Source organism: Elaeis guineensis, chromosome 1 (genome assembly GCF_000442705.2).
Source record: "Elaeis guineensis isolate ETL-2024a chromosome 1, EG11, whole genome shotgun sequence".
Classification (NCBI taxonomy): Eukaryota; Viridiplantae; Streptophyta; class Magnoliopsida; order Arecales; family Arecaceae; genus Elaeis; species Elaeis guineensis.
Window position 1 is genome coordinate 20,208,047 of NC_025993.2, and position 12,501 is coordinate 20,220,547.

The window sequence follows — 12,501 nt, forward strand, 5'->3', positions numbered from 1 at the left end:
AGTATTATTGATATCTGATTAGATGATTGAAGGAATTGAACTTATAATTATACAAACTTTGCTAATTATTATGAAAGTATATCATTATTATTTATGGATATTAAGGTGTTGTAACGAATTTTAAAGTCTTGCATATTTTTTTAGATCTTGCTTTAAAAAATATATGACTATCACGTATCTGATCTAGATACTAGGTTTGGGGTATGATACACCTACCAGACCAATGTGCAATTCAAGCAAGCCAAGTTCACTTGAAAAATTTGGGGAAATGATTACTTTTCTCATCAAAAGCAAGTCTAGGACTACGTCAAGGTACTTAGAGGGGAGATGTGTGTCTGTCCATCTTTATGGGGTAATGTGACCATTTCAAAGCATGATTTTGCTGCTTGGAGAGCTGTGTATGAAAAGTGGTTCATCAGGACTTGCTATAAGATAGGAGAGGAGATCTTGCTTTGTGTAATATGCTGAATGAGGGTACGTTTATTTATCATTTGCCCTCCTCTTGTTTGTATCCTAGATGGCTATGGAGAATAATACTCCTTAAGTACGCTATGAGTAGTTTTCATGTACACAAAAGATAAAGAAGAAGTTGGGGCTGTTCGCATGCTTTTCTTACAAAAGATCAGTCATTCATTTGCTGGGATTTTTTTTTAAAGGAATCCTATTGTTTCCCCTTCTGTTTATAAAGCAATGGATGCTTATTTGTTTTCGGCTGTCCAAAGAATAAAAGAAGTTGATCTTGTTGGATATCCCTCCTTATAAGTGTGACCTATTCTTATAATAGACCATACTGATTTGGGTCATTTTATGGAAATCCATCAATGTGATATCTCTGATTACTCAAATAAAAGATGAATTCTTCTTTGATAGGAAATAAAATAAAAAAGAATAAAATAAAAAAGGTGCTCACTTTCTCCATGATGTCCTACTAATTAAGAGAGGAAGAAGTAGCTCTCTTCAGGAGATATTGGCGAAGGTTGGAATAAGAGGAAGTAAGAAGAAATCAAGATATTCATCATTAGATTTGTGAAGTTCATCCACAACCCTAACATGAGTTCCAGCTATCTCCAAGGATATTTTGGAAGGAATTAAGGGCATTTCCAAAGATCATTCAGAAGGCATCAAATAGATCATTAGTGAGATATTTCCATTATTTATTGTTATCAATATTTCTTCCTAATCATGTATTATTGTACAAACCGAAAGTGTTGGCTATTGATGTGATGATCCTCTAATTTGTTTAGAGAAGAACAAACAAATTGTAATCTCTAAATTATTGACAATGGAATATTTGGGAGAGGGCATGGAAGCCTCATGGTTTTTTCTTTTTGCACTGGAAGGATTTTTTATATAAACAATCTTGCATCTCTTGTGTTTATTGAATGGTCTATTTGATTTTCTTGGGGTTTATCCTATTATTTACACATACAGAGAAAAAAGATATCGCTTTCATAATTCTAGTGGGCCATCTTTTTCCAACAAAATGGTAACAAAGCCTGATTGATTCTTGGTATGGTATGAATATGGATGCAAGTACTAGTTATGTAGTTAGCTTAAATAAAAATAATTGGATAATTTAGAAGTCAAGGATAGAAGATCTTTTATTGTGTAAGGATACGGATGCTCCATTGCAAAGTGATTCAGCAAAACCCAAGAACATGAGTCAAAAAGAATGGAAAAAAGCTTGATTGAAAGACTGTAGGTTTTATATGGCAATGGCTAGATGACTCAATATTCCTCCATGCCTCCAATAAGAGTTCTATACACTCTCTATAGAGGAAGCTAGAGAGTCTGTATAAGAGGAAAACAGCTAGGGGTAAAGCTTTTTTGATAAGAAAGCTAGTCAATTTAAAATATAAAGAAGGGACCTTTATTATTGAGCATCTCAATGAAATGCAAAGCATTGTTAATTGACTCTTTTCTATGAAAATGGCTCTTGATAAAGTATTCATTATAATAAAAGAGACTATTAGTGATAAAAATTTTGATGACAACATAACTTTGGTCAACAAAAGTATACATTTGATGATGAAAATTGGCATTCATCATGCTACTAAACCTAGCAAATGTTTTTGACAAAAATTACTTTTGTCATAAAATTATGTCAATAATTATCTGGCACCAATTTTCACCACATTGAGGAAATTTTTTTATGATGATATTTACTATACTATGACAAAATTCAACGTCACTAGTAATTTATAAATTTCATGACAAAATATTTTGTATTACTAAATATCTATATTTTTGGTGACTTGAATTTCAAGTCATTTATTTTTATTTCTTTTTCAAAAGTGAGAAGATATTTTTAATTGCTTCTTATGACAAAAATAATAATGTCACAAAAAATGTAGCATCAATTCCCACCATATGGAGGGAATTTTATTTATGATGATATTTACTATATTGTGATAAACTTTAGCATCACTAACAATTAGTATATTTCTTGAGGACATACCTTGGGTCACTAAATATTTATATTTTTGGTGACTTGAATTTTATGTCAACTTTTTTTTTTTTATTTTCAAAAGTAAGAATTTATCTATAACTACTTCTCCTAAAAAAAAGTAATAGCATCACAAAATATTTAGTGCCTATTCTCACCATATTGAGAAAATTTTATTTGTGACGCTATTAACTATATCATGACAGATATCAGTATCACTAACCATTCTTATATTTTATGATGAAATATCTTAGATCATTAAACATATATATTTTTGGTGACTTGAATTTCATGTCATCTATTTTTATTTTATTTTCAAATATAAGAAGTTATCTATAACTATTTATTTTGATAAAACTAATAGCACCACTAAATATCATACACTAATTTTCATTGTATAGAGAAAATTTTTTTATAATGATATTTACTATATTGTGATAAAATTTGGCATCACTAATAATTAGTGCATTTGGTGATGAATACCCTGGATCACTAACTAACTATATTTTTAGTGACTTAAATTTCATGTTATCTTTTTTGATTTATTTTGAAAAGTTAGAACTTATCTATAATTGCTTCTCATGATACAAATAATAGCATCATCAAATATTTGCCACCAATTACCACCATATGGAGGAAATTTTTTTGTGATGCTATTTATTATATCATGATAAAATTTAATATCATGAATAATTTATACAGTTCGTGATGAAATATCTTATATCACTAAACATCTATTAGTGACTTAAAAATCATGTCACATATGCTTATTTTATTTTCAAAAGTTAGAACTTATTTGTAACTACTTTCCATAACAATAGTAACAGCATGCTAATTTCCACCATATGAATGGAATTATTTAGCAATGCTATTTACTATATCATGATAAAATTTAGCATCACTAATAATTTGTAAATACATGAACAAATACCCTAGGTCACTAAACATCTATGTTTTTGGTGACTTGAATTTTGCATCACCTATTTTTTATCATTTTCAAATTTTACTAATTTTTTTTAATTTTATTAAACTTTTTAACTAGTATTCTTATATTTTTATAATAAGTTAACTAATGACATCAGAAAGTCGTGCTAAGAAGAGCTTCAAGTGTAATTACTGTTACATCGATTCGATGTCATGCCAACTAATACATCAAGATCACTAGGGCTAAAGTAAGCCACTCAGGATACACGTACAAGCAGCACTAGTAAGTTTTTAAGTTTTATAATTTATTTAAATTATATGTTAATTCATTACATTGTTAGTATATGCTTGCTGATTTTTTTTAATATTTTATGTTATTGCTTGATATATTTAATATAAAATTCTATTTCTTTTCTTACATTATGATTGAAAAATTGAATTATATAAATATTCAGGTCATGCAAATAGGAGGGCAGTGAGTGAAGTAGTTGCTATATCTGATGTCATATCAAATGATTCATTTAGGTTATTGGAGCCAGAGCAAACCACTCATCACATATCTCCTAGCATATTAGTAATATTTCAAGTATCAAATACTCTATTATATTTGCATCCTCTATTTATGTAATACATGTAGTATAGAGTTACTTTATCCATATTTTTTCTTGGCATATGAACCTATCTAAAGAATTATTAAGTACTAATCCTTTTGTAGATGTAGACTCCATTTCTTCTAGGATTGGTCGAGGTCCAACACAAGAGAAAGATCTTGAAAAAAATATTAAAGCATATAAAAAAATAACTATTGAAATTCATAAAGAGAAGGAGAGACCCATAAGTTATGTGTACTCTTCTAAGTTATCATCTAAAGTAGGGATCATTTCTTGGGAGTTCATCCTAGTGCCAACGAAATGGAAGGAGATCAATGATCAAGAAAAAAAATGAAGCATTTGAGCACCTCCATGTAATCAAAAAGTTATTTAAGGCTTTATATTTTTATTTATTATTTTTCTTTATGTAATGTATTTACTTTCTATCAAAACAATAACAAGATTATATATGTGTATATTTTTGTAGTTAAAGTTTAATCTACAATTAGAGATGGGCCATATAAAAAAAAGATGTGAAAAGATGTTAGTGAACTTATCTAGGCAAGTGCGATATAGACTATACTTGTATTTCAAGAAACATAACACTTTGAAAGAAACACTTCAGGATTGCCCCCATAGGATTTGTCAAAAAAATTGGAAAGATCTCTATATGATGTGGAATGACGACAAACTCAAGGTACAGTTCTTCAGGTTGAATTTTTTTTTAATGTTGATTTTATTTTTTTTTGATACTAAGGCATATCAACTAATAAATTTAAATATGTTATGAAGAAAAAATATGCAAAAAATCAAAAAAATTGAAAGAAGTTGACTATTTTACATAATGAAGGATCTAGGGCATTTGTGCCACTTTGTTATGAGAATGTAAGTATCATAATTTTAATTTGCATAACATAAAAAAGAACTCTAATATTTGTTTCAATACATATTATTTAAAATTTTCAAGCTAATCTTTATTTTTTTATGGTTTTAATTATATAGCATGATAAAGATACTAGTAAAGAGATAATTAGGATGGAGCTCTTCCATGACACTTGATATAAAGAAGATAAGGGATAGGTATGCAAGAAAGTTGAAGAGGCTTAGGTAAGAAAATATTATATTTTATAAAATAAATTTTGTTCTTATCTTACTTGGGAGGTTAAACTAATAATTATCTTTTGTTTCAGAATAAAATGACAGAGCTATAATATATAATAATATTCTTGGGATAAACTCAAGATATGTTAAAGATTTTGGGGATGGTCCAAAACCAACAACTTATTCAAACAGCAAAAAAACTTTAGAGTTGGAGGTGGCTCTTCAAAAAACTCGAGAGGAAGCCGATAGAATTCAAAATGAGCTAAGAAAGGAGATACAAACTTATCAATCTAAGCTAGAGGATGTCATGACATAGATGGCTGCTATATTAGCTCGTCAAGATTAATATGACCATATACTTGCATCTATAGTATCTAATGCATCTACTCCACATACCTCTCCCAGTATATGGTAAAACATAGGTAACATATTATTTTTAAACTATTTTTGTAATCAATTCAATAAATTTTCTTCTAACATATTATTTTTAAACTATTTTTTGTAATCAATTCAATAAATTTTCTTCTATAAGAAAAAATTTAGTATCTTTTATCCAACTTTTATACTATAATTCTTTAACTACTTTTTATATTTTATAAGTAGATTGATGATGATGATTGTGGCTCTTATGGTTCTGACATTTTTGGAGATTCTTCAAATTCAAGTTGAACTATATTATCACTTTTATTTATCATTTAATACTATGCATGGAACATTATCTCTTTTTTTATAAAAAAATGGATGTCATGAATATTTATGAGCTTTATTGATGTGGGAAATGGATATTTATTTATAATAAAATATAATTCATCAAAAAAAATTTTAATATTTTGATGATTAAATATTTTTTATCATTATTTTTTAATTATTAAATGCAATATTTTTTGTGATGAAATTTAGTTTCAAAAAAATTCAATATTTTGTGATAAAATTTGATGCATCATGAAATTATTATTTTATTGAATGATAAAAATTTAATATCACCATACATTCCTCAAATGTAGTATCTATATGGTGATATTTTTTTATCATTGAATTTAGCATTTAGTGATGTATTTTGACTCATCACAAATCACTATAATATTTCATGATAAATTTTTTTTATCAATTTATAAATATAAAAAATAATATTTTAGTGACAAACTTTATTCATCACTAAATTCAATAATTTATGATGAAATATCATACATCACAAAATTATAAAACCTTGAATGACAAAATATGAAATCTAAGCTATTGTGTCAGAAAACTTCATAAGAGACTTGTTATAGAATCTTTTTGTGATGATGATATACTCTTTGGTGACAAAATGTTTAAACTTTTCATGATGAATAATTTTGTCATAAAAATATAACATCTATGATGATGAACGTTTTTACATCACTAAAAGTTAACTTTACTGATGAAAGATATACCATAGCATGATAAAGTTTTCAATTTCTTGTGACGGAATATTTCATCACCAAATATTGTATCATTTAGTGATGCATATAATTACATCATAATTAATGTATATTTGGTGACAAAATATTACTATTATCATCTTACATTTTTAGTGATACACTTTCAATGATGAGCATTATGATGGTTTGTTTCCATCATCAAAACTATTTTATGATGAAATTATGTTTTTTGTTGATGGCTATGTTTATGTTTCTAGTAATTAACCTTGGATGATAAAAAATACATCATTTCATGCCAAAATTTTTAATTTCTTGTGATGGAATAAATCATCACCAAATATTACATCATTTGGTAACAAATATAATTTCATCATAATTAATATATATTAGATGATGAAATATTATTTTCATCATGTTATGTCTTTAGCGATGCACTTTTCATGACGAGTGATGTGACATTTTTTTCATCATCAAAAACTTTTTATGACAAAATTAAATTTTTGGATGATGATTATATTTTTGTCAAAAAATTTATTTTTTGTCGTAGTGATTGTAGGCTTTGCTACTTCCTAGTTCATTGCCAGAAAGACTTACATGGTGGCTCTTAGCAATTCTACTCAAAAAGGTGTTATGATCATAAGCCAAGTAACTGCAAGCATGTTGAATGAAGAAACAAGAAGAAAAGCTTTGGGTGCTTCTCATTCAAAAGCTCTTGTTATGCAAAATCAAGGGATAAGCAAAAGTCAAAATCTTCAAGGTTGTGAGAGGTTCAAAAGCAGATGAAAGTTAAGGAAGGAGCTCACTTGCTATCATTGCTATAAACCAGAACATATGAAGAAAGAATGCTGCAACTTCAAGAAGGAACAAAAGAAACAGATGGACAAAGAAAAGTTTGAAGCTAGAAACTCCAGCACCACCATGGTTGAAAATGATATGATTATACTCTCTTCATACAAAGAGACATGCCTTAATCTCACATATCAAGACTCAAGTTAGATGATTGATATGGGTGCTTCTTGTTATGCTACCCCACAAAAAGACTTCTTTGCAACATACAAACCCAGCGACTTCGATATAGTTAGAATTGAAAATAGCAAGACATAAAAGATAGTGAGGATATGAGATGTTCATGTGGAGACCAATCTCGATTGTAAGTTAGTGCTACAAAATATAAAGCATGTGCTGAACATTCAACTAAATTTGGTGTCAGTTGGAAAGTTTGATAAAAAAGGCTATAACCACAAGTTTGGCAAAAGTCAATGGAAGCTTACTAAAGGCTCTCTTATTTTGGCAAGAGGAAAAAAATGTCACACAATCTATAGATGGAGGCTAAATTATGCAAGGGCGAGGTGAATACAAGTGAAGAAAGTTTATCAATTGAGCTATAGCATAAACAACTTGCTTACATGAGTGAAAAAGAGCTCCAGATTCTTGTAAAAGGAAGTTGCCACTTGACTTGAGAGGTATGTATTTAAATCCTTGTGTTCATTGTCTTGCTAGCAAATAACATAAAACTTCATTTCTTAGAAATGCTTCATATAGAAGAAAGCATGTTTTAGACCTAATTCATTCTGATGTTTGTAGCCTTATGACTATGAAGATACTTTATGATACTCTCTACTTTGTTACTTTTATAGATGACTGTTTCAAAAAAAATTGGGCTTATGCTTTAAAGAGCAAAGACAAAATCCTGGATGCATTCAAGGAGTTGCATACGAAGGTTGAAAGAGAAACAAGAAGGTCTCTCAAGTGCGTCCGTTCCAATAAATAAGGTGAATTTTTGGAGCCATTTGATGCATATTGTAGAAGTCATGGCATTTGATATGAGAAGACCATGCCCAAGATAATTGAGCATAATGATGTAGTGGAAAGGATGACTAGACTATCGTAGAGATGGTTTGATGCATGCTTTCTCATGCCAAATTGCCAAAGCTCTTTTAGGAGAGGCAATGAGGATAGCCGTTGACTCGATTAATTTATCCCTCTCGACTTTTTTGGATGGTGATGTTCTCGAAAGAGTATGGGTAGAAAAGAATATCTCCTACAAGCACTTAAAGTTGTTGTAGGATGTTTATCCATGTGCCTAAGGATGAGAGATCTAAGCTTGATATCAAAATAAAGCAAAGCATTCTCTTGGAATATATGCATAAAGAGTTTAGCTATTAGCTATGGGATCCAAAAAATAAGATAGTAAAAATCAGAGGTATATGGTCTTCTTCAAAAATCAAACCATTAAAGATATTAAAGAAGAGAAGGTGTCCCAAACCTCTTTGTATGATATTATTAACTTGGATCTAGTGTTTCCTCCTATGACACTTGATGGTGGAGGAGACATAGAAGCTAGTGATGGTGGTAGTGCAGGTGATGATACCTCAACAGTTGATGTCGATAATAAAGAAGTGGGGGAGCAACTCCATCAAGAGCCACTGGCCATGTCACAGTTGAGAAAGTCTACTAAAGTGTACAAGCAATATACAAGATATTCTTCCAATGAATATATTATGCTCACTGATATAGGTGAATTAGAAAACTATAAAAAAATCTAAGTGGGTGAAAAAAGTGAAGAATGGTTGAGAGCTATGCAAGATGAGATAGAATCTTTGCATAAGAATCACATATTTGATTTAGTAAAGTTGTCAAAAGGAAAGAAAGTATATAAAAATGAGTGGATGTTCTGGTTGAATATTGAAGAAAAGAGCATGCATTTAACATACAAAGTAAGATTAATTGTAAAAGGATTTGATCAAAGGAAGGATATAATATCCTAACCCCAATCAAAACAACCGCACGAATCTTCAAGTAGTAGAAAAGAAAATAAAAAAAGAGAAACAATACAATGGGAAGAAGAATTCCCATTGTATTCGAACTATTTCCCTCACAATTCCATTGGTGGACTTCTAATCCAAGGAGGACATTGGAACCTCCTTTTTGCTCTATTTAACAACCCCTCCACCCTCCTCCTGATCCCAAGTCTAAGTTCACAGAGTTCACCACTGAATCGCTAGAATTTTTTTCTTGGAAGCCATCATCATGCCCATTAGAAATCAGTACTGGAGAGCTGCCAGAGCCTAAGATAAGCCCCAACATCTCTCCTTCTCTCTTTTCTCCTTCTTCCCATAATGTTAGATAATGCTATTGACAGTCGATTTTGTTGGAAAATTAGAAAAAAGAATCTTCTATTTTTTTCTTGGTTCAATCCCTCCTTTTTTTGATTTTTTTAGCACTAATGGTCACCGCCAACTGTCGGTCTAGAATGTTTGGACACCATTGTACCCTCAGCTACCATTGATCATAGTTGTTTCGATTGTGCTCCATGATCTAGGGAACAAATGGGGACCCCAAGGTCCCCTATTCCGTTAGAAAGAACGAAGAAAAAGAAGAGTGAAGAAAGAAAAAGAAAAAAAAGAGAAAAAAAGAAAGAAAAGAAATAAGAGAAGAAAAAGAAAAGAAAAAAGGGAGAGAGAGAAAGAGTTTCTCTCTCTTCTCTATTCCCTCTCTCTTTCTCTCTAGAATTATTTCTCTCTCCACTTTCTCTCTCTAGCTTCTATCCCTATTTTCTCTCTAGAAAATTTTATTTTCTCTTTTTAGAATTATTTCTCTCTCTATAAAATTTTTTCTCTTTAATATTGATCGAGTAAAGGACTTTCTTTTGCTGATTTTGATCGAACTTAGTAAAAAATCTTGATCTATGATTGTTGGACAGTATATCGACATCCACCTTGACTAAATTTGGATTTCATCAGATTTAATTTATTTGATCTCTTTGGAGTCAATTGTATCTAATTAATTTAATCTTGATTAAATAAAATAATTTGATCAAACTGACCTTTGATTACTGAGCATCATGTTAGCCTCTATCTTGACTTTTGTTGAACACTACTAATTTGATCATATTTGATTGGATAAAATTAACATGATTAGACTGATTTAAATTATAGGATATGACTACCATTCATCATATCTTTCTTGATTATTTATATTTTTTCTAATTATTGAACTTAATTATACATAGGTGTATAGTTATTTCAACAAAAAGATGTCTAGCAGTGGGATACTGTGATGCAATTTATGAATTAAAAACTTTTAAAAAAAAGTTAGAAAATTATGTAGATTTGTTAGAGTATATGTGAGGTAAGTAATACTATATCTTTTCTAGATTTATCAGTAATTTATAAAATATTTTTTGTATTGATTTATTTATGATTTATAAATTCGATGCATAGTATTTTGGATTGTTGAATATATCTTTTTTTCAATATACCAGATGATTTATGATCAATCATATTGAATTTGCTATGGATTATATTGATTGATTTCGATATTGTCTGATTTATAACTATTCCAATTAGAATATGAAATAATATTTTGATATGAGATAGATGTTGACTCATAGTTTGACTATGTATCGAACATTATTAGTAGAGATTGTGCGTTGGCATTTCAATACCCTATAAGTGGAGATCGTGTGCTGGTATTTTGATACCTTACCAATAGAGATTGTATGTTGGTATTTTGGTATCTTATCAATAGTAGTTGTGCCCTAATATTTTGATACCTACTAGTAGGGGTTATATATTAATATTTTGATATCCTATCAGTAGAGGTTATGTACTGATATTTTGATTTCCTACTAGTGGAGGATATGCACTGATATTTGGATATCTTATCAATAGAGGTTGTGGGCTGGTATTTTGATATACTACCATTGAGCATTATGTAGTGGCACTTTGATTTAGTTCATGTCCGTCGAGATGAATGTGATTTTTGAAAGAAATTGATTTATGAACAAAAATAGATTTGCTTGGATCTTATTTGATTATGTTATATATTTTGAATTAATATATATTGTATGTATATTTTCAGGATATTATTATTATTGAATTTATTTAGCTAAAGTGTATATTATTTATTGTGCTATCTAACTCATTACTCTATATTTTACTATTTTTATAAATTCAAAAGAGTAGCTTGATTTGGAGATTCTATATACAAGAGCAATTTAGAAGAAAAAATTGATATCTTTATTTTAGATTAGGATTTATTAAAGTTATGAAAAACTATAAAATTTTATTTTATAAAATATTTGCCTTGATTATTTAAATTAAATTGAATATTAATTATGTGAATTTTATTTCACTATTGCTTTATGATATCATAATGACATGCTTTGCATGCTTGTGGGAAGAGTTCATCATAAGTATGTGACGATTATTATGACCTTCGGCTCACGATCTTGAATCAAAAGCATGTCAAAGGAGATTGACTTTAAAGAGATCTTCTCATTGATTGGGAAGATGTCATCTATTCGAATCTTTTTTGTCTTGGCTGCAAGCATGAACCTAAAAATCGAACAACTAGATATGAAGATTGCATTTCTTCATAATGATTTGGAAGAAGAAATATATATAGAGCAACTGAAAAGCTTCAAGGTCAAGGGGAAAGAAGACATGATTTGCAAATTGAAAATGAGTTTGTACAGCCTAAAGCAAACACCTCACCAATAGTAGAAAAAAAAAATTGACCCTGGACCATGGGTATTAGAGAATCACTTCAGATCACTTTGTTTATGTTAAAAAGTTTCTTAATGCTGATTTTATTATTGTCTTATTATATGTTGATGACATATTGATTGTTGGATAAGATGCTAACAAAATTTTCAAGTTGAAGCAAGAGCTTGCAAGTTTTTTTTTGTTTTGATTTGAAGGATTTTGGTTGGCAAGACAATCCTTGGGTATAAAGATCTCTCATGATAGAAAGATTAGAAAGCTATGGTTGTCACAAGAAAGCTCCATTGAGAAGATGCTAGAAAGATTCAAATGGATAAAGTAAAGTTGGTGGGATTGTACTTGGAAGCCACTTTAAATTAAGCTCCAAGCAAATCCTTCAAGTGAAAAAGACAAGGAAGAAATAAAAATAAATTTTTATGGATTGGCATTGGAAAGTTTAATGCATGCTATGGTGTGCACAAGGCTCAACATTGCTCATGCAGTTGGTTTAGTAAGTAGTTTCCTTTCAAATTTGAAAAAATAGCATTGAG